Below are 6,536 nucleotides of genomic sequence, written 5' to 3' on the forward strand. Positions count from 1 at the left end.
CGTCAGTCATGCTACTTGGTAAACATGCATCAATGACAACGGCATATGTATGTCCCTCATCCTTTATAAAGACTGACGTTAACTTATAAGCAAATAATCTTCCACCGATATGGATTGCCTACCACCTTTATTTATTGTACTTAGTTCGACCCCAAACTGGAAAAAAATCTAGTATCAACAGTTGACATTATTTTTTTCCAAAATACAGCATCTTCCTTTCTCTCTTTACTACCATATAGGTCACAGTACAAAAGCCTCCCTATATTATTATTATCTTTTTTCAGCTCAATTTAATCTTTCCTATGGATTCCTCAAACTCAAAGCCAGCAGCTGAAGTAGCCCAGGACGTGTCTCCCATGTTTAAAATATACGAAGACGGCATAGTGGAGAGGCTTATAGGCAAGGAGATAGTTCCCCCATCCTTTGATCCAAAAACAAGCGTTGATTCCTGAAAGAGTTTGTTGACAGTGTTTGGCTTAAGAGAAACTAACAAGAAAATAAAAGAAAATCATAAACGAAAGCTCTGAAAAAGATCATCTTATTATTATATATAACTAATGATTACAACTTGTTATTTATAGTAATGATCAGAGGAATCTCGTAGCTTGACAGTTTGTTGGATCTAATATGCATGCAATACAGTTCGTTATCTTTGCTGCTGAGCTAGATAACTAACTAACACACGTAAGCATTATCAGCAGCTCCATTTAATCAGATGCTCTCATCTGTACCATATTATCATACTCTGTAACATCCCTATTCAAGCTGAACTGACCTGGATGGACATTCAGCTTGCTTCTTAGGTAGTGAAATTGATTGAAAGTTAAAGCTTTGGTAAGAACATCGGCATTTTGATCTTCACTGGGAATGAACTGAACTGTAATTTGCTTAGCTGTTACTTTGTCCCTGATGAAATGAATATCAAAATCAACATGCTTAGTTTTAGCATGATAAACAGGATTGTGAGCTAAAGCTATGGCACTTTGATTATCACGCCACATTATGGGGGCTGTGACAAGATGAATATGTAGCTCTTTCAATAAGGACTGAATCCAAGTGACCTCAGCTGTAGCTTGAGCCAAAGCTCTGTATTCAGCTTCAGTGCTCGATCTGGAAACTACTGCCTGTTTCTTAGATGACCAGGAAACCAAACTTGAACCAAGATAAACAGCATAACCAGCCACTGATTTGCGATCATCCTTATCACATGCCCAATCTGAGTCACTAAAACAATTTATCTGCATAGTGCCGTAATGATAAAAGTGTAATCCAAAGTGAATTGTTCCTTTCAAATATCTAAGAAGCCTCTTACAAGCCTCCCAATGCTCTGTTGTTGGTGAAGCTAGAAACTGACTAAGTTTATTTACAGAGAAAGCTATTTCTGGCCTAGTGAGGGTCACATATTGTAAAGCTCCAACTGCACTTCTATATTTTGAAGCATTTGAAATAACATTGCCTGACCATTTTGTTAGATAGTGACCAGTTGACATGGGAGTAGGAACTGGACTGCTGTCAGCCATATTGTGCTTGGCTAGAAGATCAGCTATGTATTTTGATTGCGAGAGATACATTCCTGATGTTGTTTTGGTAACTTCTATCCCAAGGAAATAACTCAGTTTGCCCAGATCTTTCAAAGCAAAAGCATTTTGCATATTTGTAACCACTTGTTGCACCAGTTGATCACTTGAGCCTATGATGATTATATCATCTACATAGACAAGAACAAAGATTGCATGACCACCTGTCCATTTGTAGAAGAGAGAGTTGTCTGACCTTGAATTGTGGAATCCCCATTGCATAACCAAGCATCTTTCAGTCTCTCAAACCAAGCCTTGGGGGCTTGTTTTAAACCATAGAGTGTTTTCTTCAACTTATAGACATGAAGAGGTCGAGATGGATCAATGAAACCCTCTGGTTGTCTCATATACACATCTTCAACTAATATGCCATTCAAAAAAGTATTATTCACATCCACTTGTCTGAGCTGCCATTTATTCATGACTACCAAACTTAAAATAACTCTGACTGTGGATGCTTTAACAACTGGACTGAATGTTTCTGTGTAATCAACTCCATGTGTCTGATGAAACCCCTTAGCCACTAACCTGGCTTTGTATCTAGAAATGGTTCCATAAGCATGATACTTTATCCTGAATATCCATTTGTTTCCAACCACTTTAACTGGTTCACTTGGCAAGACCAGATCCCAGGTATAATTGTTTTGAAGTGCTTGATATTCTTCTTGCATTGCCTTAAACCATTTTGGATCAGATAAAGCTGCTGAAATAGAAGTAGGTTCTGAAGGTATGGCTAGTAAAGCAGCTAGATAAGATTTAAGCTTAAAAATACCAGCCTTGGATTTGGTTATCATAGGATGACCTATAGGTGGTGCAGTAGGTAATATATGAGGGGGAGATTGTGTATTATGTGTAGGATGTGTATGTGATGTTGAGGAAGGTGAAGATGGAGAAAATACCTGTAGAGTGTCAGCAGGTAGGTAAGCACTTGCTGGAGGAACTTGCAGAGGGGATTGTACTTGTGGGACTTGGAACAAGAGTGACTCTAGACTCTGAAGAACTATCTGAGGAACTGCAAAACTGAGCAATGGAAGATAAATTTGATCCAGACATATATGGAAAAGACTGTTCATCAAAGATGACATGGTTTGACACATATACACGACCAGAAGAGTGAAGGCATTGATACCCTTTATGAGAAGAGCTATACCCAATAAAAACACATCTATTTGACCTAAAACTAAGCTTATGATTATTATAAGGTCTGAGATAAGGATAGCAAGCACACCCAAAGATTCTAAGAAAAGCATAAACTGGTACTTGCTGAAAGAGTTTTTGATAAGGTGAAATGTTGTTCAAAGTTAGTGTGGGTAGTCTGTTGATAAGGAATACAGCAGTATGAAAAGCATTCCACCAGAACTTAAGTGGCAGATTAGCTTGAGCTAATAGAGTGAGACCAATATCAACTATGTGTCTGTGATTTCTCCCAAGTCTTCCATTTTGATGATGGATATAAGGAAAAGGATGTCTGAACTGGATTCCAAACTGAGGGAGATAAGATGAAAATGTTCTAAACTCCCCTCCCCAATCTGTTTGAACTGTTTTGATTTGGTGTTGTAAGTGTTTTTCAATGAAAGATTTGAATTCTATAAAAGCTTGAAGGGCATCTGATTTGGCAGACAAAGGAAAAATCCATGTGTATCTGCTAAAGTCATCTAAAATGGACAGGTAATATATATAGCCTTGAGTGGAGGCAACATGTGATGGTCCCCAAAGATCAGCATATATGAGTTGTAATGGTGCTGTTGTTTTTGTGGAAACAGAACCAAAATGTAAAAGATGACTTTTACCATGCTGACAAGCATTGCAAAAACTTGGAGTTTTATTGAGTACATTAAGACTATTACAAGCTTTCAATACAGATTTAAGTGTGTGTAAGGCAGGATGTCCTAGCCTTTTATGAACAATATTGACATCAACTGAACTAGTATTGACAGCCAAGGCTGATTTACACAGCAACTGATTAGAAGAAGTACTCTTATTTATTCCAGAAGAAACATCATTAGACATAGGAAAATGATAAGCAAACAAAGACTGAGGTTTTTGGAAGAAAGTTGACATGACAAAGCTGAGCTAGTTTCAAAGATTTGAGCTGCAGATTGGACTTGATATAATCCCTCTATTGCAATTCCTCTAAGCAAAGTGATCTCTGAGTTCCTGGCCTTGACAACACAAACATTTTCACAAAACTCAAGTGTCACATTGTTATCTGCTAAAAGTTTAAAAACACTGAGTAAATTCTTTTTAATATTTGGAACATGAAGAACATGGTTTAAACACAAGGGTTTAACTGTAGGAGTAGCTAGCAATACTGATCCAATATGTTTAATATGCAATGCAAAACCATTCCCAACAAGTAATTTGTCAGTTCCAACATATGGCTGGAGATCCAGTAATTTACCTGAATCATTTGTGATGTGGTTAGTAGCACCACTGTCAATATACCAAGCTGGATCTTCAAACATCTCAGGTGCATGAGCTGGAACAGTGACTGGAGTATTTGAAAATAAGGATGGTGAGCCAGAGTAATCTCCAGTTGGGACAAATGCATGTGCTGGAGAGTAACCACCATGAGAGTTAGGCTGTTGGTAAATATTAAAAGCAACTGAATCTGAGTACATCAAGTGACCTTGATAACCAGGTGGTCTTGGTGAGTTGAAATTCCCAAACTAAGAGTTACCAATTCAAGCACCAAACTGAGGACTAAAGTTTCTACCAAAATTTCCATAAGCCATAGCAGATCTATTTCCATTTGCATAGCTAAATCCCTACCATACTGCCTTTGACCAGGCCTAAAATTTCCATTAAAACCACCTCTCCCTTGATTTCTTGAAGGAATAAAGGCTGAATTAAACCTATTTCTGCATTTATTGGCATTATGACCAGGAATAAAGCAGATCTGACATACAATTTGTGACAAATTACCATCACCAGATCCAGCTCCAGAATTATACACACCTCCATAAGATCCATTGTTGAACTTTTGATTACCACCAGTATTTTTACCAGGATTGAACTACTTTTAAGCAACATTAGCTGACAAGTTATCTGTAACATCACTTGCAACTTTTCCTCTCTTTTGTTCCACTTGATTTTCATGACTCAGTAACAATGAATAAAAGTCATCAAGACTGATATTATCTCCTCTAGCTAACACAGTAGTGACTAATGACTCATAATCAGAGGAATACAATCCAGTTAAAACATGTTGAACAAAATTATTCACTTTAACAGGTTTTCCAGCTAAAGCTAAGCTGTCAGATATCCTTTTCATTTTTGCAAAATAATCAATTATAGACATTGAGCCTTTTTTAAGAGTTTGGATCTGCATTTTTAGAGGCATTATTCTAGCTTGCGATTGGGAGACAAACATACTTGTAAGTGTATCGAGCAGCTCCTTTGCAGTTGAGCAGTGGATCATTGTTGTCAACAGATTTGGCTGAATAGATGACAGCATCCAACTCAGAATCAATTGATCCGTCTTGATCCACATTGTGTAAGTTGGATTGATCTCTTGATTCTCTGTTCCAGTTGAGAAACCAACAACAGAGCTCGTAGCAGAGAAAATTTTTTTCGGACAAACTTGATTTCCATTGATGAAATCTTCTAAACCATTTCCTTTGATGGATGTAAGGATTTGAGTTCACCAAACAATGAAGTTGTTATGATCTAGTTCTACTGGAGTAATAAAACTAAAGGATCCAGAATTTTGATTTGAGTTTGCCATTTGTTTGCTCTGATACCATGAAAGAGTTTGTTGACAGTGTTTGGCTTAAGAGAAACTAACAAGAAAATAAAAGAAAATCATAAACGAAAGCTCTGAAAAAGATCATCTTACTATTATATATAACTAATGATTACAACTTGTTATTTATAGTAATGATCAGAGGAATCTCGTAGCTTGACAGTTTGTTAGATCTAATATGCATGCAATACAGTTCGTTATCTTTGCTGCTGAGCTGGATAACTAACTAACACACGTAAGCATTATCAGCAGCTCCATTTAATCAGATGCTCTCATCTGTACCATATTATCATACTCTATAACAATTCCAAAGAAGTTGTGTATTCACCTGAAAATAATCTATCCACTCGGCTTTACATCCCCAAAAACACAAACAATCCAAACCATAAACTCCCTCTAGTGGACTATATCTATGGCGGAGGCTTTTGCATCTATTCTGCCTTTCATCCAACTTACCATAATTATGTTAATACCCTGGTCTCTGAAGCTAAGGTTATTGTAGTCTCTGTTGACCATCGACGAGCTCCTAAGAATCATGTCCCTTGTGGTCATGAAGATTCATGGGCTGCACTCAAATGGGTTGCTTCTCATGCTGATGGACAAGGCCCTGAAGATTGGCTTAACCATTATGCTGATTTTGAGCGAGTTTTTATTTATAGGGACAGCGCTGGAGGTAATATAGCCCATCACATGGTGATGAGACTCCCTCGAGAAATTCTCGACGGTTTTAATGTTGTTAGTTTTGTTTTAGCTCATACCTATTTTTAGGGAAAAGAACCTGTTGGTGATGAGACAACTGATGCCGAAACTAGAGCTTCCATAGAGAAGATGTGGCGAGCTGCTTGTCCTGGTACAAGTGGGTGCGATGATCTGCTAATTAATCCGTTCGTCGGTTCGAGTCTAGCGAACCTCGAGTGCAAAAGGGTGCAGATTCATGTTGCAGAGAAGGATTTGATGAGAGATAGAGGATGGTTTTATTATGAGAAGTTAAAGGAAAGTGGTTAGGGAGGTGAAGCGGAGATCGTTGAGTCTAAAGGAGAGCCGCATATCTTCTATTTGCTCAGTCCCACTTGTGACAGTGCTGTGGCTATGAGGAAGAAGATTGCTTCCTTCTTCAACGAGATTTAGACCTGAATTTCTTATATAGGTTGTTCAAATAAACTACTGCAATTGTGATATATATTTCACACTCAGACTTTGATTTGGTGTGTGTA

At 37.7% G+C, this 6,536-nt stretch overlaps 1 pseudogene; it reads left to right on the forward strand.

Moving 5' to 3' along the window:
* The first annotated feature begins 302 nt into the window (after nucleotides 1-302).
* LOC112096191 lies at nucleotides 303-6,450 on the forward strand (annotated as a pseudogene).
* The last annotated feature ends 86 nt before the right edge of the window (nucleotides 6,451-6,536 follow it).

The sequence above is a fragment of the Citrus clementina genome, unplaced genomic scaffold (assembly GCF_000493195.1).
Source record: "Citrus clementina cultivar Clemenules unplaced genomic scaffold, Citrus_clementina_v1.0 scaffold_8, whole genome shotgun sequence".
Lineage (NCBI taxonomy): Eukaryota > Viridiplantae > Streptophyta > Magnoliopsida > Sapindales > Rutaceae > Citrus > Citrus x clementina.